General features: G+C 39.2%; 1 protein-coding gene and 1 pseudogene across 3 annotated transcripts in view; one reads left to right on the top strand and one right to left on the bottom strand.

Moving 5' to 3' along the window:
* Positions 1–25,060, bottom strand: part of PTPRA (protein tyrosine phosphatase receptor type A) — a 160,029-nt gene that overhangs the window by 79,525 nt on the left and 55,444 nt on the right. The gene's annotated exons all lie outside the window — the stretch shown is intronic.
* Positions 1,285–23,756, top strand: LOC124503183 (60S ribosomal protein L35a-like; annotated as a pseudogene).

Genomic DNA, 25,060 nt, shown 5'->3' with positions numbered 1-25,060 from the left:
AAAAAGGCAAGGCCCTGGAGACAGTAAAAAGATTAGTGGCTGTGGAGCTAGGAAGGAGGGAGGGAATGAAAAGGCAGAGCACAGAGGATTTCAAGTAAAACTATTCTGTATAATAATACAATGGTAAATACATGTCATTATATATTTGTCCAAACCTACACAATGCACAACACCAAGTAAATCCTAATGTAAACAAGATGGTAACGATGTGTCAATGCAGATTCATTTGCTGTAATAAACGTACCATGTGGTGCAGGATGACGAGCGTGGGAGGTTGTGCATGTATGGGGGCAGGGAGTATTGGGAAACTCTAATTTCTGCTCAATTTTACCATGAACCCAAAACTACTCTAAAAAATAAAGTCTATTTTTTAAGGGAAATAAACTAGGTAAATTGCCACCAATAAGACAAAGCGTTAAAATAAGAAGTCACATCAATATGGAAAACACGAAGACCTCAATTTTGAAAACCCTAAAAATCCTAAAGAGATAATTTACAGAAGAGAAAAAACAGCTAAGAAAATACATGAAAAAGTGCTAACCATCCCCATTAATCAAAGGAATATAATAACGAGATAATATTTCTACCTTCCAAATCAGAAATGATCAATTATATGAAGTATTCAATGCTAGCAAGAGTCTCATGAAAAGGAATCAGACACTGGTCGGAATGGCCATTAGCCTGTAACAACAAATGCCTTCCCAGAAAGATTATACAAGAATCTTAAATGTGTCCATATTGTTTTGTGACCCACTTCCAAGGCTCTATTCTAAGTAAAAGTAAATTATCTGAAACTCAGGTGAAAATGATACAGAGATATTCATTAAATGGAAAAGTAGAAACAATCCAAATATCCAACAGCAGGGAAAATAGGAAAAAGCTGAAATAAGTACTATGTTGCTGCTATTCAAGATGATATACTGTTACAATTCAAAGAATTTAAGAAAATGGAAAAAGACCTTCATTTTTTAAGCTTAAAAAAAACAGATCAAAACTGAATATACCATATGATCTTAACCAGATTCATGTATGTGTATGAAAGTATATGCATGAAAGTAAAACTGGAAGGGAAAATCTATAAACATTTAGCATGGCACTTTATGATTTTTATTTTCTTCTTTGTATTGTACTTACCGGGTTCACTATCAGCATAGATATCCTGTACCCCTCTCTCTGCCCCTCTACTTGCACGCAAGTGCACGCATGCTCTCTCTAACATAAATAAAAATTAAAAAAATAACCAATCAAATTAACTTAAAAAGAAATCAGATTTCACTACAGAGCATGAATATATTAATCAAAAAGAAGGAAACTGCAGAAGAAAGACAGTACTTCATGCGAAAGGCTGCAAGGGAAAAGAAGTGCACAGTGAATGGCAAGTTGGAGAGGATCTGTGCATGTAAACTAGGCCGTGAGAGGTATGTTAAGGTAAAAAGATCCATGTCGGTAACAAGGTGTAGCTATAGACCACAACCAGGAAAACCACAGTCAAGGCCTCATTCTTCTCAGAGATAGACTTTATAATATATTATAAATTTATATTATAAAGTCTCTCTGGCAAATTCCTGTGACTTCCTGCCTCCCAGACTAAACTGCATGCATACCTGTGCTTGCTTACTTCCTTCCTCTTCCAGTCTCCAAATCTATTCCAAGTATCCCAGACCTAGTCACCAAGGAGAGTTGAGGTTTCCTCACTCAAGGATCTCATATGCAAACCATTCTCCCTAGAACCTGTTCTAATGGTCTCCATTCTTGAGGGCTTTTTTGCCTAATAATTTGCTAGCACTCCCTTATCACTGAAAAGACTGCAATGTGGCTCACAATTTTCTCCCCATCCCCCAGTCCTGATATTCTCCTGGAAGATGGTTCAACATCCTCACAGATGACAGCCACCACAATTCACATCCGGGCCAGCCTATGAATTACTGGACTTCCTCAACTCCAAGAACCTTACATCTCTACTCCACTTGGGCCAGCCTTGACAATGGTTCTGTCATCACCAGGAAAAACTCAGACTGAGGCTTACCTTCCCACTCTCCACCACACTCTCTATTCCTTACAGTTCCCTCTCTTTTATGTCTACACCTGTTCTCTGACCTCAACTAGGCTTCCGGTCCCTTGAACCTCTCTCTAATTTTCTATCTAGTATTTCTGTCCTGTCTATTTCCTTCTCTACCCAAGAAGGCTTGGTGTCAATTCCATCACTACCTTGCTAACATCCTAAATTCTTTTGCTACCCCTTTTCTATTCTACTTACATGGGGAAAAACAAAAACAGCCCAATCCTAAACTAATCCAACCAACAGCCCCACATTTGGGACTGCCAAATGCTGCTTAAGAAAACCAAACAAGCCATAAGGCTGATACTACTTCTGCTTCGATGGAACTCCAAACAATTTCTGCAATGTTTCTATATTTCCCTCCTCAGCTCTCTCCAATTCTCCATAGCAGTGATTTCAAAGAACCTCCTCTCCTCTCCAACCACCTCCTCCCACACTCTTGGCTGTTGGCTTTGCCTTCACTTGAGAAAATAGAAGCCACTGGACTGCATGACACCCTTAACTCCCAGTCAACATATTTACACATTTCCTCCTCATCTACAGTTCCTCCTAAAAATCTCAATTCATTAGGAATCCTGTCCTGTAGATCCCCTACCACCACCTCCACGCTTTAACTTATAACAGCATTTAGACATAAGAATTTAAAGGAAAGGGAGAACTCTTTTGACTCTACATCAATCCTTCAGCTAGCATTCTCTCTACTCTACTTTGCAGCCAAATTTCTAGGAAGAGTTGTCTCCATGGCAATCTGGCTTCTTTTTCCACCATTCCACTAAAACAACTACTTCTATATTTTTAAAGAATGAGCTCTTCAAAAATCTTTCCAACTCATTCACAAAGGTCTTATTTCCCTAATATATAAAGGATTCCTCCGTATTAATAAAAGGGAACCACCAATCCAAAAGAAAAATGGGCAAAGATATGAAACTGACAATTCACAGAAAAGGAAACCGTTCTCTTATATATATATAAAAAAATGCTTAAACTCAACTCATGATTAGAGAAAGCCAAATTAATGTAGCCAAAGGCTACACCATGATATCAGTGTTTGCTTATCAGATAGGCAAATATAAAAAACTTAACAACAATGTACTGGGGCAAAGATTTGAGAAAAAAGGTACTCTCATATGATTTAAATATTTAGCAGAATTGCAAAAGCACAATCCCTTTGACATAATTCCAACTGAGAATTTTACAGATATATATACTCATACTTTAAAAATGCCCTAAGTACAAGGATATTCAATGCAGCACTGTTTGCAATAGAAAAATATTGGAAATAACCTAAATGTTTATCAACAGGAGAGAGAAATATGATTAAATAAATGATGGCCTATTCATAAAATGGAATACTATGAAGCCTGTTAAACAGAATGAGGCGGCTCTCTGGAGATCATTTTATTTCAATATACAGGACACCTTTTGGTTTTGAACAGAATGAGGAGGCTCTCTGGAGATCATTTTATTTCAGTATACAGGACACCTTTTGGCTATCTTAAAAATAAACTTTGCAAAAATTAAAATTCATGGGGGAGGGGAACCATTGGTATTTCTCTCTCCCTCCCCTGCCCCTCTCATTCTCTCTCACATACACACACAACCTCTTTGTTGTTAAATCCCTCAACCTCCTTCTATCATATCTGATTTACTGACACTCCATACGCTCTCAAATTTATCTCTTCCCCACACCTCTCTCTCCGAATTGATTTTAAAAGCTGGTTCTATGATGAAGGTCTAGCCTTTGATGAATACAGATACAGATGAATGGTTACGAATACAGAAGAATGGTTAAGTAGTTTGAATCCAAAGGAAATATGTACTATGAAATGTCAGACGGAAACCAGAACTGCCAGCTGTAGTCTGCACAATGCCAAGAACCCAGCGCACACAATCTAATAGTAGGAATGGTTTTGCCTTTCACAGAATGGTTTTTAGGATGGGCTACTATTTGTGAAATTTTCATTTTATTTTTAAATGTTTATTTTGAGAGAGAGCAAGTACACACACACATACAGGCATGCACAAGTGGAGGAGGGGCACAGAGAGAGGTAGAGAGAGAATCCTAAGCAGGCTCCATGCTGTCGTCGCAGAGCCCAACACAGGACTTTATCTCACAAATCGTGAGATCATGACCTGAGCTGAAATCAAGAGTTGGACGGACACTTAACCGAAAGAGCCACCCAGGTGCCCTGTATTTTCATTTTATTTTAAAAATTAGTTTGTCTGACAGCTTCAGGTACCCCTGCAGGTACCAGCTTCTTATAAAACCAAATATATACCTACTTCGTGATCCAGTAATTCCATTCCTATACATTTACCCAAGAGAAATATAAACATATGAGCACAAAAAGACTAGTACAAGAATATTCATAATAACAGAAAACTGAAAACAATCCAGGTAACCATCAATAAGAAATTATATAAACAGTGGTATGTTCTCACAATGGAATATTACTCAGCAATGAAAGGGAAGAATTACTGATATGACGTGAATGAATCTAAAATACATCATGCTGAGTGAAAAAAGCCTTACATAAAAGAGCATATAACATATGATTCCATACATGTGAAGTTCTAGAACAAGCAAAACTAATCTATAGTGGAGGGGCGCCTGGCTGGCTCAGTCAGTAAAGCATGTGACTCTTGATCTTGGGGTCGTGAGTTTGAGCCCCACAATTAGGCAGAGAGATGACTAAAAAAATAAATAATTGAAATTAAAAGAAAATTCAAAATAAAAGATTAAAAAACTAACCTATGGTGGGAAAAAAATCAGAACAATGTTTGCCTATGAAAGACATGAAAGGTTTACTGGAAAAAAATATAAGTGTATCTTCCTGGACAAGAAAAAAAACTGTTTTCTTTTTAAAATTTAAATCCGGGGCGCCTGGGTGGCGCAGTCGGTTGGGCGTCTGACTTCAGCCAGGTCATGATCTCGCGGTCCGTGAGTTCAAGCCCCGCATCAGGCTCTGGGCTGATGGCTCAGAGCCTGGAGCCTGTTTCCGATTCTGTGTCTCCCTCTCTCTCTGCCTCTCCCCCGTTCATGCTCTGTCTCTCTCTGTCCCAAAAATAAATAAACGTTGAAAAAAAAAAAAAATTAAAAAAAAAAAAGGAATTTATAAAAAAAAAAAATAAATAAAAAATAAAATAAAATAAAATTTAAATCCAAGTTAGTTAACTTACAGTACAATAATGGTTTCAGGGGTAGGATTTAGGGATTCAACCACTTACATAGAACACCCAGTGCTCATCCCAACAAGTGTGCTCTTTAATGCCCATCACCCATTTAGCCCATCCCCCCACCCAATACCCCTCCAGCAACCCTCAGTTTGTTCTCTGTATTTAAGAGTCTCTAATGGTTTGCCTCCATTTCTGTTTTTATCTTATTTTTCCTTTCCTCTCCCTATGTTTATCTGGTGAGTTTCTTAAATTCCACAAGTAAGTGAAATCATATGACTTCTCTTTCTCTGATGGACTTATTTTGCTTAGCATGATACTCTGTATTTTGATAGGGAAATACATTTGTACATTTGCACATAAATTTCACCTCTGAAGACAATTCCACCCATAAACAAATATAAATGATATGCATGCTTAAGTATTTGGGAAGAAGTATCCTGATATAAGCAATTTACTTTGAAATACATTAAAAACAATAGGAATGATGAATGAATATGAATGAACAGAGGAATGGCAGATAGATGGACAAATAATTTGATAAAACAAGTATAATAAAATGTTCATTGTTGGGTCTATGTGGTGGGAGTGGGTAAAAAATGGTCTCAATTTTTCTCTATATTTGAACATTTTTATAATAAAAGACTGATAAAATAACCAGATCAGAGAGAAATGGCATTTTATGGTACTGAATTTTATAATCCTGGGACACAGTATTCTCCCCACTTATTATTTTTTTTAATGTTTACATATTTTGAGAGAGGGGGAAAGACAGAGAGGGTGTGTGGGGCAGGAGCAGAGACAGAGAGAGGGAGAGAGACAATCTCAAGCAGGCTTATGCTCAGCACGGAGCCTGACACGACCATGAGATAATGACCTTGGCTGAAATCAAGTCAGACACTCAACCAACTAAGCCACCCTGGTGCCCCTCCATTTTACTTTTTCAGAAAATGTTCCTCAAGGTGTTACTGTATTTACTCATTTTTTTTTTGTCCTATTCATGTCTTCTTGCATTAATTCCTGATTATATTACGCTGCCACTGTGAAAGGAATCTTTTAAGTTTGTCTTTATTGAGGTATAATTGATATATAAAATTATGAGATATTTAAAGTATATATTATGGGAATGGCATCCAAATCAGCCAGGAGGAGGAGGTCAAACTTTCACTCTTCACAGATGACATGATATTCTATATGGAAAACCCAAAAGATTCCACCAAAAAACTGCTAGAACTGATTCATGAATTCAGCAAAGTTGCAGGATATAAAATCAATGCACAGAAATCAGTTGCATTTCTATACACCAACAATGAAGCAATAGAAAGAGAAATCAAGGAATCGATCCCATTTACAGTTACACCAAAAACCATAAAATACTTAGGAATAAATCTAACCAAAGAGGTAAGAAATCTATACACTGAAAACTATAGAAAGCTTATGAAAGAAATTGAAGAAGACACAAAAAAAATGGAAAAAGATTCCATGCTCCTGGATAGGAAGAACAAATATTGTTAAAATGTCGATACTACCCAAAGCAATCTACATATTCAATGCAATCCCTATCAAAGTAACATCAGCATTCTTCACAGAGCTAGAACAAATAATACTAAAATTTGTATGGAATCAGAAAAGACCCTGAATAGCCAAAGCGATCTTGAAAAAGAAAACCAAAGCAGGAGGCATCACAATCCCAGACTTCAAGCTACACTACAAAGCTATAATCATCAAGACAGTATGGTACTGGCACAAAAACAGACACTCAGATCAATGGAACAGAATAGAGAACCCAGAAATGGACCTACAAATGTATGGCCAACTAATCTTTGACAAAGCAGGAAAGAATATCCAATGGAATAAAGAGTCTCTTCAGCAAGTGTTGCTGGGAAAACTGGACAGCGACATGCAGAAGAATGAACCTGGACCATTTTTTTACACCCTACACAAATATAAACTCAAAATGGATGAAAGACCTAAATGAAAGACAGGAAACCATCAAAATCCTCCAGGAGAAAGCAGGCAAAAACCTCTTTGATCTTGGCCGCAGCAACTTCTTAGTCAACATGTCTCTGGAGGCAAGGGAAACAAAAGCAAAAATGAACTATTGGGACCTTATCAGATAAAAAGCTTCTGCACGGTGAAGGAGACAATCAACAAAACTAAAAGGCAATCGATGGAATGGGAGAAGATATTTGCAAATGACATATCAGATAAAGGGTTCATTTCTAAAATCTACAAAGAACTTACCTAACTCAACACCCGAAAAACAAATAATCCAGTGAAGAAATGGACAGAAGACATGAATAGACACTTCTCCAAAGAAGACATCCAGATGGCCAACCAACACATGAAAACATGCTCAACATCACTCAGCATCAGGGAAATAACAAATCAAAACCACAATGAGATACCGCTTACACCTGTCAGAATGGCTAACATTAACAACTCAGGCAATAACAGATGTTGGCGAGGATGCGGAGAGAGAGGATCTCTTTTGCACTGCTGGTGGGAATGCAAACTGGTACAGCCACTCTGGAAAACAGTATGGAGGTTCCTCAAAAAATTAAAAATAGATCTACACTATGACCCAGCAATTGCACTACTAGGCATTTATCCAAGGGATACATGCCTTGTTAAGGAAGAGTTAGCTGTATATGATTTCTTCCGCTATCCCACATATCATTTTTGATTAGACAAGACTAGCTGAGTAAAGACAGAATTACATATTTCAGGAAAGGCAAAATAAGGAAGAAACTCAAATCTATACCTTGTTCATTTTTCAAAAAGCACTTGTGAACCATAATCCTTTGGTTAACTGTGAGTTACAGAATAACTGAGCAGGGAGGCTTTGGGAGATGAGTCATGAACTCTGGGCAGTTCCCTAATTTATTAGACACAATGGTACACACATTCTGTTTTCTCTCCTACTCTACCACACCCAGAAAAAGGGCCAATATACAGTCCTTATTTCATTACAAAAGCATTTCTTAGTTAAAAAAAAAAAATCAGTTCCATTGCACATGCATTAGAGTGTTGGAAAGTTTAACATTCAAGTAACAGAGGAAAACCAAGATGCCACCGGCAATACTTAAAAGCTCTAGGATATATGACAAAGAAGTTCTGAAAAACTGTAACTATCGTTTTCCTGATATCTGAGGGTCTAACAACATTTTCTAAATGTTCTTAAAATCTGAATTCAGTGTAGATCTGAGACATTCTCTAGGGATACATGTGGAGGCTGTACACTCAGTGGTGGGGACAGTGGGCAGTGTCCACTAACTGTTAAATCACTCACACTTGCCATCCTGTCTCAAAGCCCCATCTGCACTGAGCACTTTGTATGCCTCCTCTCACTTAATCCTCCCCAACCCTATGACGCTGATAAAGGCGTTACTGCAACTTACTGTGTTGTGCACCTTTGGAAGCAGGGGTAGTTCCCTTGAACTACAGAAATCTTGGATTTTAACTTTATAAGCAAGCGATTATAGATGCTTACATGCATTTCAGGGGTAAATTATTTGAAATATACAACCTGTATCATTACAGTCATACTGAGTATCCGCTAGAGAATGATTCCTTTGGCTTCAGGCCAAAAAGAAATAGTTCTTGATCAAACATACACTCCCTGTCAGTGGACCCTGAGAGGTCCTGAGAGACATGCCATCTTCATTTAAGAGGAAGAAGGGCGAAAACTGGTGGTAATAGTAAGGAGAACACGCACCCTTCCTGAGCTAGTTGTGGACAAGTGATTCAATTCTAGCCAAGAAATTATAAGCTACAGTGTATGATGAGATTTCTAGGAAGGTGGTTTTAAGAGGAAGTTTTTTTCTCCTGTCCTCTCTCCTATAATGTGGAATTTAGATGTGATGATTAGAGCCCCAGCAGCCATTATGGACCCTGAAGTGACATAAAATAGAATAGAGAGGGGCGCCTGGGTGGCGCAGTCGGTTAAGCGTCCGACTTCAGCCAGGTCACGATCTCGCGGTCCGTGAGTTCGAGCCCCGCGTCGGGCTCGGGGCTGATGGCTCGGAGCCTGGAGCCTGTTTCCGATTCTGTGTCTCCCTCTCTCTCTGCACCTCTCCCGTTCATGCTCTGTCTCTCTCTGTCCCAAAAATAAATAAAAACATTGAAAAAAAAATTAAAAAAAAAAAATAGAATAGAGAGTTAGAAAGAAACTGAGTTCTCCGATGACACTGACCAACGGGCCATACCAGTCCTGCTTGCTTTCAGATTTCATATATATGAGAAAGAAAGAAACCTATTTTATTTTCTGATATATATAACCAACCCCAATCCTGATACATACAGCTAGTTATAAGGAATAAGAAGACCAACTCTTAAATGTTATGACTTGTGATCACCTAGGATGGGAATGATAAAGTGCTCTGGAATGTATTTTTCTCAGCCCCTTTGCCAGCAAGTACAAGGCTGCCTTCACTTGCTAGAGAAAAAATGTTTCAGGAATCAATATTGTGAAGCCCCCACTAGCAAAGGAGAGTTTGACCAATCTGCCCAGAGTGTAGACTTTGGTTGTGATAGCTTCTATTAAGAGTACACCTATTCAAAGTTATGCATTCAATACTCAATACATTAGTACTGATAAAATATGATGAAGCATCAGGTACAAATTATCTCAATATTTGGCATTTTATCTCAGTTAAATCTCACAGCAACTCTACCAGTTACATACTCTTCTTAACTCTCATTTTGCAGCTAAAGAAACTGAGAGACGATCACATAAGCTGGTAAACTGTGGAAGCAGAATTCAAGTCCAGGACTATCTGACTTCTCTTTACAAATCTTATCACCATTTGACCCTTTAAAAATGTAAAGACTAATGGAGAAACAGATAAATCTTTCTAATACCAACGAAAACTAATTGATGATTATTTCCATTTTATAGATTTCTAAGTAATGGGGCAGTGACTGACTTAAATGTGTTCACATTAATCAATCACTGATTTTCAGATATTCAATATAGATGACCGTTCAAGTACTAGCCTTGATTTTAAGTAAACTCACCTTTTTCACAGAGATGAAGCTCTCTGTGAGAAAAGTAAGTATTCAACTCTCAGCCCTGCTGAGGATGTCTCCCAGGTGTGGGAGAAACAAAGAAGTGGCAGCTAAGAATGTCAAACTCTGCCTGGGCCTTCTCCTAGAGCTGTTCAGGTTCTTGATTTGGGCTGGGGGGGGGCGGGGGGAAGCCCCTTTCTCTCCGCCCCTCCCCAACTCAGGCTGTGTCTCTGTCTCTCTCTCAAAAACAAATAAACGTTAATTTTTTTTTTTTTTAAAGGGGTGCCTGGGTGAATCAGTTGGTTAAGCGTCCGACTTCAGCTCAGGTCAGGATCTCCCAGTTTGTGGGTTCGAGCCTCGCATTGGGCTCTGGGCTGACAGCTCAGAGCCTGGAGCCTGCTTCAGATTCTGGGTCTCCCTTTCTCTCCACCCCTCCCCAACTCATGCTGTGTCTCTCTCTCTCTCTTTCTCTGTCAAAAATAAATAAACGTTAAGAAAGAAAAAATTTTTTTTGGAAAAAAAAAAGCACCTAGAAGGAGGTTTCAATCCCTTCAGCTAACAGTTCATTCAATCAACATTATATCATTTATTATTAAGAACAAAAACTACTTTTACAACTACAATCCACGGTTGCCTGATAGGTGCTTAGCACTAGTACTAGGCATTCTATATACTTTAATCAATGTAATCCTCAAAATGAGTTACATACTGTTCTTCCACTCCAGAGATGAAGAATCTAAAGATCACAGGTTAAGGAATTTCTTCAAGGCCACATACCTAATGAGTGGCTATTAGGATTCAAACTCAGGGCATTTAAAACTCCAAAGCTCACGTCCTTGCCTTCACACTTTACCTAACATTGGGAATACCAGAAAGATTAGATAAAACATTGTCGTCCATATAGTTCCCTAGCCAGCTGTGAGGCACAAATAAACTATTTCTTCAAACCCTGAGTCATCACCTGCCATAAATAATGCTAGCTGATTAACATTAAGGTGAGGTGGTGAAACTGCAGAACCAGAAGGAATTTTCAGAGGAGGTAATTCTTGAACTGAACTTAGGAGGATAAAGAGTAAGTAGTGAGCCAAGAGAATGGCAGAAACAGTCTTTCAAGTGAGAGGACTTGGAGGCCTGAACAGGCCTATCTGGTTCCAGGAATGGCAAAGAGCTGGGTGAGGGCATCCAGCAGGACCTCAATAAACATGCATTAAATGAGTATGAAAATGACAGACACGAAAGACTGGGGTCTGTGAGGATGTGTGGAGGTAACGCAGGTGGTGAGGTAACAGGAAGCAGTGATCAGATCAGACAGGGGCTTCCAGGCCACAATAAGAAGTTCTGATCTTGCATGGAACACACTCAAGACCCACCAAAGGCTTTAAGCACAGGGAGACTGACTGGAACAATTTGATTTTAGAAACCACGACAGCAGGAATGAGGATCAACTGGGGTGGTTTGAGGTTAGAAGGCGGCTCTGACCAAAGGTTTCAGAAGTCACCTAGCCAACAAACCAGGAGGACCTCAGGGCAGGGCAGGAATATCTAGAGGAATCTGATAAGAGAATTTACAGGGCGTGACACTGTGATTTATAAGAAATATATACAAATGTACAGACTTGTTGAATCTCAATGTTGTACACTTGAAACTAATGTAACATTGTGTTATATATTTGATCTTTATTCACAGCTCCTGGCTCACAGCTCCCAAAACCCTTAAAATGTCCTGAGAGACAGACAGGGACAAGGGGAGCATCTTTTGTTATATTTGGTCTCTTGCCCTCAGTTCCCAAAAATGTTCAGAGCCATAAAGATGAAATGTGTGTTTCACTATTTATAATAAACCTATTCACCACAACTGGGTTTATATTAATGAAGGTGACTTTTGCAAAGCACCTAAGAATGAAGACTGGTTATCATGGGAACCAACCATGAATAGAAGATTTGAACTTTCAGTCCCACCTGGATTTCCTGGGAAGAGGGGCTACAGGTTGAATTAATCACCAATTACCAACAAGTTAATCAATTCTGCCCATGTAATGAAGTCTCTATAAAAAACAAAAAAGAAGGGGGTTCAGAAAGCTTCCAAACTGGGAAACTAGAACACTTCCATTTGCCACTGTGCCAAGCCCCAAGTTCCACAAAGACAGAAGCCCCTTGTTTAGGACCTCGCCTATGTATCTCTTCATCTGGCTGTTGATTTGTATCCTTTAATATCTTTTGTAATAAATAAAAAATCTAGTGAGTAAACAGGTTTTCCTAAGTTCTGTGAGCTCTTACAGCAAATTAATCGAACCCAAGGAGATAGTCCTGGGAACCTTTGATTTATAGCCAGTTGGTCAGAAGTACAGGTAAGAACCTGGACTTGCAGCTGGCCTCCTGAGTTGGAGGGGGTTACTGGAACCACCAATTTGTAGACAGCCAGTCATCTGAAGTAGAGGGAGGTCTTGTGGGATTCAGCCCCTTACCTGTGGAATCTGATTCTATCTCCAAGTAGACAGTGTCAGAATGCATTTGAGTTCTTGAACACACTGGTGTCCAAGAATTGCTTGTTGGTGTGGCAAAGCCTACACATACACACACACGTTGGAACTGGGTCCAGGAAGCCTTTCATGGGGATAGAACTGAAGACTTAACAATAAGATGCCAGAGGTAAGGAAGGCCCAGCTATCTCACTTAGGTGAGTCATAATGCTATAAACAGGAGGATGACCACTTTGGGAACACAGCATACCACGCGGAAGGTGATAAAGCTTGGTTCTGAACACGGAGAATGTACATCACACACCTACGTGGGGCAGGGGTGCAGGGTATGAGGGTAGGAGAAGGGGCAGAATGGCAGACAAGCAATGACAGAGCAGCTGCCACGGAAGTCAGGCAGTAGCCAAAGAAAGGAAGAAGACAGCTGTAAGAGTGACAAAAGCAGCAATGGGAGAGCCAGGCCAAGAGACATCTGACAGGAGCAGGAGGCAGGAGTAGGTGGGTGTGGGTGAGTAGAAAACTGATACATGCCATTAAGAGAGGGTGGGGTGGGAACAGCACACTGAATACTTGCCATGGAGCTAAAGCAGCTTGAAAAACCGCCAAGGGCTTGTGAAGCAGTCCTAGAACACCAGAAATCAACTTGCGTTACTACAGGTCTCTCGAGAAAGGCAATGTGGTAGAGAGGTCCAAAATAAAAGGAAGAGGAGCCCCCTGCCCCCACTAAAACTAGTAAAAGTCTGAGGCCCTGAAGAGATGCTCACTTCCATACATGAAATGCAGGACCACCAAAGCTATAAAACAGATGGTTAAATTCTACTGCCTTTAAGTTATACCTAAGGCAAGATTCAGTTTGGGGCCTGGAGAGAAATAAGCCTGGAGGCAAGGAGGTCAATCAGATTACTTCCACAAGCAAACAAACAGTTTGGTGCACATTTATATTGCAGTTAAGACAAAGAACAATATGGGAAAATATTTGCTGTTTAAATACACTGGAATAAATTACTGGATATATGAAACCAAAGTATAGTATAGGTTACATGTGTAAAATAAAAAATAAAAACAAACCAGGGGCAACTTTGAAAAAGAATAAAATGGGAGAAATCCATTTACCCAGTATTAAGGCTCAGTATACAGCTACCATAACTAAGAGTGTGAGATTAGCAAAGGGATAAATGTACAGACCTGTGAAATAAAACAGAACTAGAAACAAATCCACACAAACATACTCAAATAATTTTTTGACAAGGGTGCAAAAATGGAAGGAGGACAACCTTTTCAACAAATGCTTCTAGGAAAACTGGATACTGTCTCCACATGCAAAAGAGTGAAGTTGGCTCCCTACCTTACACCATATACAAAAATTAACTCAAAATGGATCAAAGACCTAAACATAAAGGTTAACACCATAAAACTCTTAGAAGAAAACATACGGGGAAACGCTTCAAGGCACTGGATTTGGCAATGATATTTTAAATATGATGCTAGAAGTATGGTTCAACAAAATGAAAAAATAGGTAAGTTGGACTTCATCAAAATTAAAAATGTCTGTGTATCAACAGTCACTACTAACAGAATAAAAAGGAAACCAACAGATGGGAGAAAATGTGTGGAAATCACCTGATAAGGGATTGAAATCAGAATATATAAAGAATTCCTACAACTCAAAAACCGAAAAAGTCAACCTGATTTAAAAATGGGCAGGGGTTCCTGGGTGGCTGAGTAGGTTGAGTGTCCAACTCCTGATCTCGGCTCAGGTCATCATCTCGCTGTGTGATCAAACCCCCACGTTAGGCTCTGCGCTGACAGCACCACCTGCTTGGGATTCTCCCTCTCTTTCTCTCTCTGCCCCTACTCTACCCTGCTGGTGTGTGTGTGTGTGTGTGTGTGTGTGTGTGTGTGTGTGTGTGCGTGTGCGCGCGCGCTCTCTCAAAATAAATAAATAAATGTAAAAAAAAACTTCAAAAAAAATGAGCGAAGGACTTGAACAGACACTTCTCCAGGGAAGACAGACAAATGGCCAATAAGCATATGAAAAGATGCTCAAATCACTAATCATTAAGGAAATGCAAATCAAAACTGAGACACCACTTAATACCCATTAGAATGGCTATTAAAAGAAAGAATTAGAGGGAGGAAGGGAGAGAGAGAGGAAGGAAGGAAGGAAGGAAGGAAGGAAGGAAGGAAGGAAGGAAGGAAGATACGAAGGAAGGGGAAAATGACAAGGATGTGGAGAAATTCAGACCCTGTGCACTGTCAGTGGGAATGTAAAATCGTGCAGTCACTGCAGAAAACAGTAAGGTGATTACTCAAAAAATTAACCATAGAATTACCATATGACAGACCAATTCCACTTCTGAGTATACAGCCAAAAGAACTGAAAGCAGGGACTCACACAGGTATTTGTACACCAATGTTTATGGCAGCATTATTCACAATAGCCAAAAGGTAGAAGCAACCTAACCACCAAGGGAAGAACGGATAAACAAGATGTGGTATATACATACACTGGAGTATTATTCAGCTTTAAAAAGTAAGTTCTAATACATGCTACCACATGGATGACCCTTGAAGACATCATACTAAATGAAACAAACCAGTTGCAAAAAGACAAATATTGTATGATTTCATTTACATTAAGAACACAGAGTAGTCAAAGTCATAGAGACAGAAGGTAGAATAGTGGTGACCAGGGGTTGTGGGGTGGTGGGGGGAGGATGTGAAGAGTTGTTCAACGGGTATAGAGTTTCAGTTTTGCAGGATGAAAAGTTTTAGAGATGGACAGTGATCATAGCTATCCAATAATGAAGAAACTTAATGCCATACTGTAGACTTAAAAATGGTTAAAATGGTAATTTTTTTTATATAGACAGCAGTCAGAAAACAAGGATCCCAAAAAAATAACGGGAAAAAAATCTGAACATTTTCACCAAAGAAGATGTATGTGAGGCAAACAAGCACATGAAAGATGCTACAAATCATTAATCATTATGGAAATGCAGAGTAAAACACAAAATACCACACTCAAGTGGCTAAAATTAAAAGATTTTTAATACCCAGTATGGTCAAGGATATGGAGAAGTCACAACTTTCACATGTTGCTCACGGGAATGTAAAATAATATAACCCCTCTGACAAAATCATTTGTCAGTTTCTTAAAAAAGTTAAACATAAACCTACCATACAATCCAGCCATTCCACTCTTGGGTATTTATCCAAGAGGAATGTATGTCCATACAAAAGCTTGTTGTACATTAATGTTCACAGAAGCTTTATTTGTAATAGCTGACTGGAAACAACCCAAAATTCCACCAGTAGATCAAGGGATAAATAAATTTTGTTATACCCATATAATAGAATACTCAGCAATAAAAACGAATGTTTTTATTCATTCACAACACGAATGAATCTCAAAATAATTATGCTAAGAAACAAGACAAAAGAGAGCATTACTTGTTTTAAAACATAGGTTTTATTATTATTCAGTTATGAGACCAAAAAATCAGATGACTGCCACTGAAAAGACAGTTTGCTATTCACAATTCCCAAGAGGAGGTGGCATGCCATGCCACACAGGGGCCACATGGGGAAGCACTAGGTTGGTTAGAAGGCAGGGGGAGTGAGAGGCAAATACCAGTAAGAAAACTTTATATTGTGGTTTCAGCAGGAAGACACGGGCAGAGGCAAGGCAAACAGGTTTGGGATTAGCTAATCTGAATAATAATAGTGGGCTCTGGGGTTTAAAGGCTATCCCTAATTGCCTAGCTCCTGGTTGGGGGTGAAATCAGGCAGATAGTGACCCAGAGTGTGAAAGCCCTAAAAAGGAGGTGGTTGGGGTATGGGCTCTGGATTGGTTGGTTTGCATATGAAAGGCACACCAGCAGGTGAGTTGTTTATCATCTCTAGAAATTGCTTAACCCTGAGAGGGGCAGTCTTTCCAGGGTGAGTAAGGCCCCAGAGGTCAAAGCATCAGAAACACATAGTTAGTACAATAATGCATGATTTCACTTATATAAAACCCTAGCAAATACAAACTAATTTATAGCAACAGAAAATAGATCGGTACTTGCTTGGGGACAAAGGTGTAGGCACCAGCATGACGGAAGGATTATAAAGGTACACAAGAAAAATTGGGGGAATGACGGATATGTTCATATTCTCTTGACTGTCGTGATAGTTTCACCACATACACATGTCAAAACTTAATAAACTTTATACTTTAAATGTGTATACAGTTTTATTTTATATCAATTATAAAGTTGTTTAAAATTATAGGGACCATCTGGGGTGCCTGGGTGGCTCAGTTGGTTGGGTGACTGACTTCGGCTCAGGTCATGATCTTGCAGTTTGTGAGCTCGAGCCCCGCGTCGGGCTCTGTGCTGATTGCTCAGAGCCTGGAGCCTGCTTCGGATTCTACCTCTCTCTACCCCTCCCCTGCTCACGCTCTGTGTCTCTCTGTCTCTCAATAATAAATAAACGTTAAAAAAAAAATTTTTATAGGGACAATCAATGACAAATGTAATAACACAAAATATATACAATAAAAATTAAACAAGGCTCAAGGATAGTTCCTTGACAAATCAACAAAAGATAAAAAGAGAAGGCACAAATATTATAAGTAGAAATAACTACAAATATAGCAGATGAAAACTGAGACTATTATCAACAACTATTATCAACAACAACAAATGATTTTGAAAACGTAAAACAGACAAATCTCTAGAAAGAAAGAACTTAAAAATCAGCTCAGAAAGAAATAAAAAAACGGAATATTCTTATAAATATTAAAGAATTTGAACCAAAAGTTAAAAATTTTCTCACAAAGAAAACACTAGGCCAAGATGATAGATGAGAAAAAAATAGGGTATAATCCCCAACTCATTCCAAGAGGTGAGTGAAAATTGGCACTAAAATTAAACAAAAACATTACAAGAAAAGAAATTATAGTCCCTCTTCCACTCAATAATCAATACAGGTCAAAAATCTTAAACAAGGTATTAATGAAGTCATTCTGGTATTTAAAAAAGATAAACCACAATCAATCTGTGTTTATCGGAGGTATACAAATGTTTTGATATAAAATCTATACATATAATTCACCCATATTAAAGAAGAAAGATCATAAAATCATTTCCATTTATACAGAAAAAGTACTGGATAAAAACACATGAATTCATGATTTTAAAAAATCCTTCTGAATTAGGAATAGAGGGCTCCCTTAACCTGATAAAACAGTTCCTATTTTAAAACAGTAACACTATCTAGTTACTCTTTTCAACAGGGAAACACTGAAAGCATTCCCTTAAAAATTTTTTTTTAATGTTATTTATTTTTGAGAGACAGAGAACGAGCAGGGGAGGGGAAGAGAGAAGGAGACTCAGAATCTGAAACAGGCTACAGGCTCTGAGCTGTCAGCACAGAGCCCGAAGTGGGGCTCACACCCATGCACCGTGAGATCATGACCTGAGCTGAAGTCGGATGCTCAACCAACTAAGCCACCCAGGTGCCCCTAAAATCAGGAATAAGACAAGATGACCCATTATCACTTCTTTTATTCAATAATTTATAAGAGGTCCTAGCCTTGGCAATAAGAAAAAGAAATCAGAATAATAAAAATTAGATAGGATAGGATTATTTGCAGGAAATGCAATCACTTACATAAAAAAATCCACAACAACCTACAGGCAAATCATAAGAAATAATGGCGGGGTAGGGTATCAAGGTAACTAGATAGAGGATTTTTATATCCAAGCAAAAATGGCCACTGATTTGCACTCAAGAAAGGGTTTGTTTGTTAGGTTAAGAGAGAACTAATCAAATGCATATGCTGATGAGGACTCAGTAGGAAGACAAAAGAGAAAGAACAGGAAAAGCGAAGGAGCTTCAGTTTGACATCTTTGAGATTTCTTGTGAAGTATGTAGAAAAGTCAAAGGCTAAAAAAGAGGGGGAGACAGTGGAATAAACTTTCAAGAAGTGATAAGTCTACTGGGGTGCCTGGGTAGCTCAGTCGGTTAAACATCTGACTTGGTTTCGGCTCCGGTCGTGATCTCACAGTTCACGCAGCCCCCGCATGGGCTCTGTGCTGACAGCATAGATCCTGCTTGAGATTCTCTCTCTTTCTCTGCCCCTCCCCCACTCACATTCTCTCTGTCTCTCTCGAAAGAAAGAAAGAAAGAAAGAAAGAAAGAAAGAAAGAAAGAAAGAAAGAAAGAAAGAAAGAAAGAAAGAAAGAATCCTTTTCTGGAACAATTCTCTAAGCAGTGATGGTTTGGAAAACACGGAATTAAGGTTTGTTGGCTGAATGTAACAGAACTATAAGGAACAGGGTTGAGTAATGGCAAGAGAATAGCTGAATTGCTGAACCAGAGTCTACCTTTGATAGGAAAGGATGGTAAGACATTAAAGATGATTCAAAAAAAAAATAAAGGACTTAAGTGACTAAAATCAAAAGATGTCAGAGTATCTTATAGTGGCAACAACAGAGCAGGCACCTGGAAGGCCCCAAGAGACTAATTTCACCAGAATCATTTGGAATCTATTATAACAGATAGGCTTTTGTCCTTGAAAAATCAATAAATATCATTAACTCTCTACAGTTATAGTTGCCTTGAGACACGAATCTTAACACCAGTACGATGCAAATCCTTTACTACCTTCAGATTATGCCACAAGCAGCTTGCTAAATGCCCCTCCATAATTTTGTGTTTCCTTTCTTCTTCTATTTCTGCAGACAAAACTTACACTTGCAGTGCTGCTTCTCTTCTTTAAAAAAAATGATGGGTATGTAGGTTATTTGAAGCATTCATCAGCCTCCTATCCAACTGCTTAGACGGAAATTATCTAGAGGCACATTTTATTTAAAAATCATTTTAATACAGACATTTAAATTTTGGCCTACGAATTTGGCAAAAATTAGGCTGCCAAGTCGTATATTAGTTCCTGGCAGACGCTGATTTCCATGCTATGGCACTAGCCAATACTGAAATCTCTTATCTGGAAGGAGGACTGTTCATATACTCGGTGTCTGCAAGAGTCCCTACCGAGCTGCACACAGGGCAGTGTGTACTCTACGAAAGAGTCCATGAGGCAGGCACTGGGGGGGGGAGGGTAGTTTAATTCTTTCACAAAGCCTGTGGAGAGTCTGGGAGTGATGAAAGCCTAGAAAACTAATGAAAGGCCCTTTTATAACCAGGGTGAATGTGGTGCACAAAAGCAAAGTCAGATGACCTACTTAAAGCTTTGCATTTACTGATTGAGAATTAATTCTCATTCCACATTAGTCTCTTTCTAGAAAAAGAAAACCTTACATAATGGTTGGAAAGTTAAGATACAGGGAGTATAGGTCTACTAAGTTCCAATCTTTCCCTCTCAAATATCAGCTCAAGACCCAGAGTCTGTGGCCAGAAATAAAATATACTTCATAAGGCTCTGAGAGGTACGCTTTTGTTTACCTCAGTGTAACAACGTGTTCTCTGACTGCTGGGCTTTGAGGAAATTTAAGTTCTATAATCCACTGATCAGATCAGAAGTTTGGGCTAATAATATTATGAAAGGAAATAGTTTCTTAATCTCTTCTTGGACCTTATACAAAGCAAATGGATGGTAAACCTGTCTTGTGAGGTAAGAACAGCCTACGTTCCTTCAAAGCAGAGAACCAATCATTGACTCATTTGTTCAACTAAGTTCTTGTCTTGTGCCAGGCAACGATGCACAGAGAGAACCTCCTGCCCTTGAGGAGCTCACATCTCAAGTGTTTTCTTACCTACCTTTCTCGTGTTACCCAAAACATTTCAGGTTAGTCGGTAGAACTCCTATCATACATGAGGGTAGATAAATATGGTCTTTCTTCATCTAGATTCATTTGCTCTCTTTTCTTTAAATGGAGGAATAAGGGATACCTGGGTAGCTCAGTCAGTTAAGTATCCTACTTCAGCTCAGGTTATGATCTTGAGGTCTGTGAGTTCGAGCCCCGCGTCGGGCTCTGTGCTGACAGCTCAGAGCCTGAAGTCTGCTTTGGATTCTGTGTCTCCCTCTCTTTCTCTGCCCCTCCCCCACTCATGCTCTGTCTCTCAAAAATGAATAAATGTTAAAATAAATAAATAAATAAATAAAGGAATAAGATGGAAAATTTTTATCTCGTTTTTCTATGATTTCCCATTAAAAAAAATCTCTCATCTGTTCTAATTTTGTTAAATCAACAGGCATTTACGGAAAGCTTACTATACGTGCGAAACTGTGTAAACACTTATGAGGAATATGAAGAAACCTAGTACGGTCTCTCTCCTCATGTACTTCTTTCATTACTTCCCATCCCACTACCATGTGAAGTCCTCACCTTCCTCCCACAAGCCTGACCCCCCCACTTTTGCTTTGAATGAAGAATCAGGTAACTAGTACAGGACCACACAGCTAGATCTAGAGCCTAGACTGATCAGTTCCTAATTCACTAATCTTCTGAAGGAAACTAGGAGAAGAATGGTGAGGGATGAGGGACAACTCTAAATCTCAATTCTCCCTCCACCACTCCCCCTGCCATTACCCCCACTTCTTTTTGGTGTCATTCAGTCTTTACATTGACAAATGCTTCTGCCTGGAAGCTTCTGGTTCCAGTTCTCTCAACATCAGCCAGGTCTCAGCTTAAATGAAACATGTTGAAATTAAGTTATGGTGGGACCATTCTCATACCCTCCCCACTCTAAATATTCACTACCATAGCAACCTTTTCATTGTTTTCACAGAACTTGACTGTATATACATCCATCTGTCATTTAATCAAGATTCTATGCTCAAATGTAGATCAAAGACCATGTGCGCTCTGCTCACAGAACCTATCCAACACTTGGCAAAGTGTCCCACACATAAAAGGTATCCCAGGCAGTGGACTAAAGTAGGACTAAAGTCCTATTTAAAAGAATCTCAACCCCTGAAACTGTATTAAAATGGTTTAAGAACTTTAGACAAGGTGAGAAACAAATCTAAATCCTATCTAGAAAAGGATATCATCCTAAGTCTCAAAATACTTTTACAATTTAAAAAATACAGTGTCTGGTCCATGAGGAAATAACATGATAATCAGTAGAAAACAAATGAGAACAGTACCACAGCATTAAGGATTTCAGCTAAGAATCAACGCTATTAAAAAAAAAAAAAAAAAAAAAAGGTCAAATAGAAATTCTCAAACTGAGAAAATACAATAGCTGACATAAAGTCTCAACAGATGGATTTAAGAACTGCTGAAGAGAACTGGTGAAATGGAAGGAAGTATCTATGATAAAGGAGAGGGAAGCAAGGGGATAAAAAATACAAAAGGGAAGGTAAGAAAATACAATGAGATGATCTAATCTACAAGTAATTTGAGTCCCAGATAAAAGGAAGAAGAGAAATAAGACAGAAGAAATACTTGAAGGGACAAAGGCTGAAAATTCTCCAAAACTTACAAAAGACATCAAGTCTCAGATTCAAGAAATCCTAAGAACCCCAAGCCAATAAAAGAAATGGAAATCTGTGTCTTTACATACCACAGTATTATTTCTGAAAACGAAGAATTGAAAAAAAATTTTTTTAAGCAGTCAGAAAAAAAGACAATGTGGTAGATTGTGAAGATGGCTACAAAAATTCCTACTGTTTCTGCACACACATCTTTTATAATGAGAATCTGGCGCTCCTATCAAAAGGTGGAGCTTATTTCCCCATCCCTTGAATTTGAGCTGGCCTTGTGACTTGCTTGAACCACCAAAATGCAGCAGAAGTGATGGTATAACTTTCAAGCTGACACCTCAAGAGACCCTGCGCTTCCATTCTGCTCTCTGGAAACACTGCTGCCGGAACATGAAGCAGCGCTGGCTGACCTTTTTACATAGAGCGGGCCAGCAGACAGCCAACACTAACTGCCAAACATGTGCCTGAGACAATCTCAGCCCCCAGATTAACCAGGAGCTGGCTACAGCTGCACAAATGACTCTAGTCAAGACCACACAGGAACCAAAGAGCTAACCCAGCACAGTTTGCTGATTCAAAGGAGAGTAAGCTAATTAGATGGATGCTGTTTTCAGCTACTACTAAGTTTTAAGGTCTTCTGCAATAGAAAATAGGCAACAATAGAAAATAGATACAGAAATATTTTATTCAGGGAATAATATCAGATTAAATAGCTGATCATAGTACTCCAGCATTGTTAACTTTACATCACAGTATTTAGGTTACAGGTTATCAAGAAGAAAAGTAAACATCATCCAAGGGCCTTACATCTTCTCCTGGGGAAAAGGTAAGTGAGTTTTTGGTTATAGGAAGGATAGTTATCTCATGTTAGGTGGAAGCATGACCTTGTTACTGTCTTTATTCAGAGATTAAATATGGTTTCAGGAGATACATATGTGTGACAAGTTGACATGGGATAGACCTGTGATGATTAATTTTATGTGTCAACTTGGCTAGGCCACATGTTACTCAAATATTAGTCTGATGTTTCTGTGAAGGTATATTTATGAGATACACATTTAAACCAATGGGCCTTGCTCTTTCCACCATCTTGGAACCTGTGGAGGCCTCCGGGGAACAGGACTCTCTAAAACAACAAATACGTCCAAGGCCAACTTTGCTGGGTATAAGCAGGGTCTTCAGAACCAGAGGGAGCACACAGCTCTTCTTAAAATTGAAGGTGACTGTGCTCGACATGAAACTGAACTGTATTTAGGCACGAGATGTTGGGGTTGGCACCCTGCTTCTCCTAGCACTCTAGGGAGGTCAGGGAGCCGTGCAGGCACCCAGCCCTGGCAGCTAAGAAGCAGTGACCGGGATGCAAGTTTCGGTGACTTGTGGGATGGCCTTGACCCTGTTTTCGTGTGTTTGTGTGTACAAAGCAAAGAACAACACAGTGACTCCTGGTGGCAAACCAAACAACACCAGAGTAACGTGGGGGAAAAGTAACTCAAGCTCATGGAAACAGTGGCATGATTTGGGCCAAATTCCGAAGCAACCTTCCTGCTAAAGCTATGGGCCACAGAATCTGTGTGATGCTATAACCCGGAAGGATTTAAACTTACGGAAAAGTAAATAAATATAGGTGTAGATTTGTTCTCTTGTATTTTGTTAAAAAAAACTAAACTAAACTAGTGGACTCTGAGTAATGCAGACTGGCCTTCATAATATGGGCAGGCTATATCTAATCAGTTGAAAGCATGAACTGATTCCTCCTCCAAGCCAGAGAAAATTCTCTAACAGACTTGTCTTTGAACTGCAACTTTTTCGAGGCTCCGGCCTGCTGGTTTTACTTCAGAAATTTAACCATGATCTATTACTAAGAAACATATTGGGGCATCTGGGTGGTTCAGTCAGTTTAGAGTCCAACCTTTGATTTGAGCTGAGGTCATGATCTCACAGTTAATGAGATGAAGCCCCATGTCGGACACTGCACTGATGGTGCGGAACCTGCTTGGGATTCTCTCTCTCCCTCTCTTTCTACCCCTCCTCTGTCCCCTTTCTCTCTCTCTCTCTCAAAAGTAAACATTTTAAAAAAGAGAAACATATTAATAAAAATCCTCATTAAAATAATGCAAAATACTAAAAAGGCACAAGATTACCCTGACCGATGCTAAAACAGCTGCTGGTAAAACTCCTGATTTAAAAAAAAGAAAAAACGCATTTGTTAGAAAAAAAAATTTATTGATGGGGTGCCTGGGTGGCTCAGTCAGTTGAGCACCCAACTCTTGATTTCAGCTCAGGTTATGATCTCACGATTATGAGACTAAGCTCCCGCACTGGGCTCTGTGCTAGGCATGGAGCCTGCTTGAGATTCTCTCTCTCCCACTCTCCCTCTGCCCCTCCCCCACTCATTCTCCCTCTCTCTCTCAAAAAACAAAAACAAAAACAAAAACCCCCAAAAATTTATTGAGCATTTACTATGTGTCAGGCCCTGTTCCTGGCACTAGCAATGACACATTAACAAGCAAAACCTAACTACATCCCTACCTTCATGAAACTTACAGTCTAAGAACAAAAAAATGACATTCAACAAATCACCTCATGGACAAATGTGACTAGTATTAGGAGAAGAATTATAGGACTCCAAGAGCCTATAAAAAGAAAACCTGACCTAGTAAGAATGCTCAGTCAAGGCCTCCCTGACGCACTGATTCCTTGAACTGGAATGTGAAGAATGAACAGGAGTTAAACAGGAAAGGAGGACAGGAGACTCAATTCTAGCTAGTAGTCTCAGCAATGGTGGGAGCAGGGCCTGAAAGAGGCCACTGTATCTGGAGCATGAAGAGCATGGTACCAGAGAAGGTTGGGAGATGTATGTGGAGCAGGACCATGTAAGGATGATTTTTCTTTGTCCTGCAAG

The sequence above is a fragment of the Lynx rufus genome, unplaced genomic scaffold, assembly GCF_022079265.1.
Source record: "Lynx rufus isolate CCGP_SWC_20201006 ecotype Redwood Valley unplaced genomic scaffold, mLynRuf1.p SCAF_8, whole genome shotgun sequence".
NCBI classification, from domain to species: Eukaryota; Metazoa; Chordata; class Mammalia; order Carnivora; family Felidae; genus Lynx; species Lynx rufus.
Note: the sequence above shows the minus strand (reverse complement) of the source record. Positions and strands in the feature narration are given on the sequence as shown.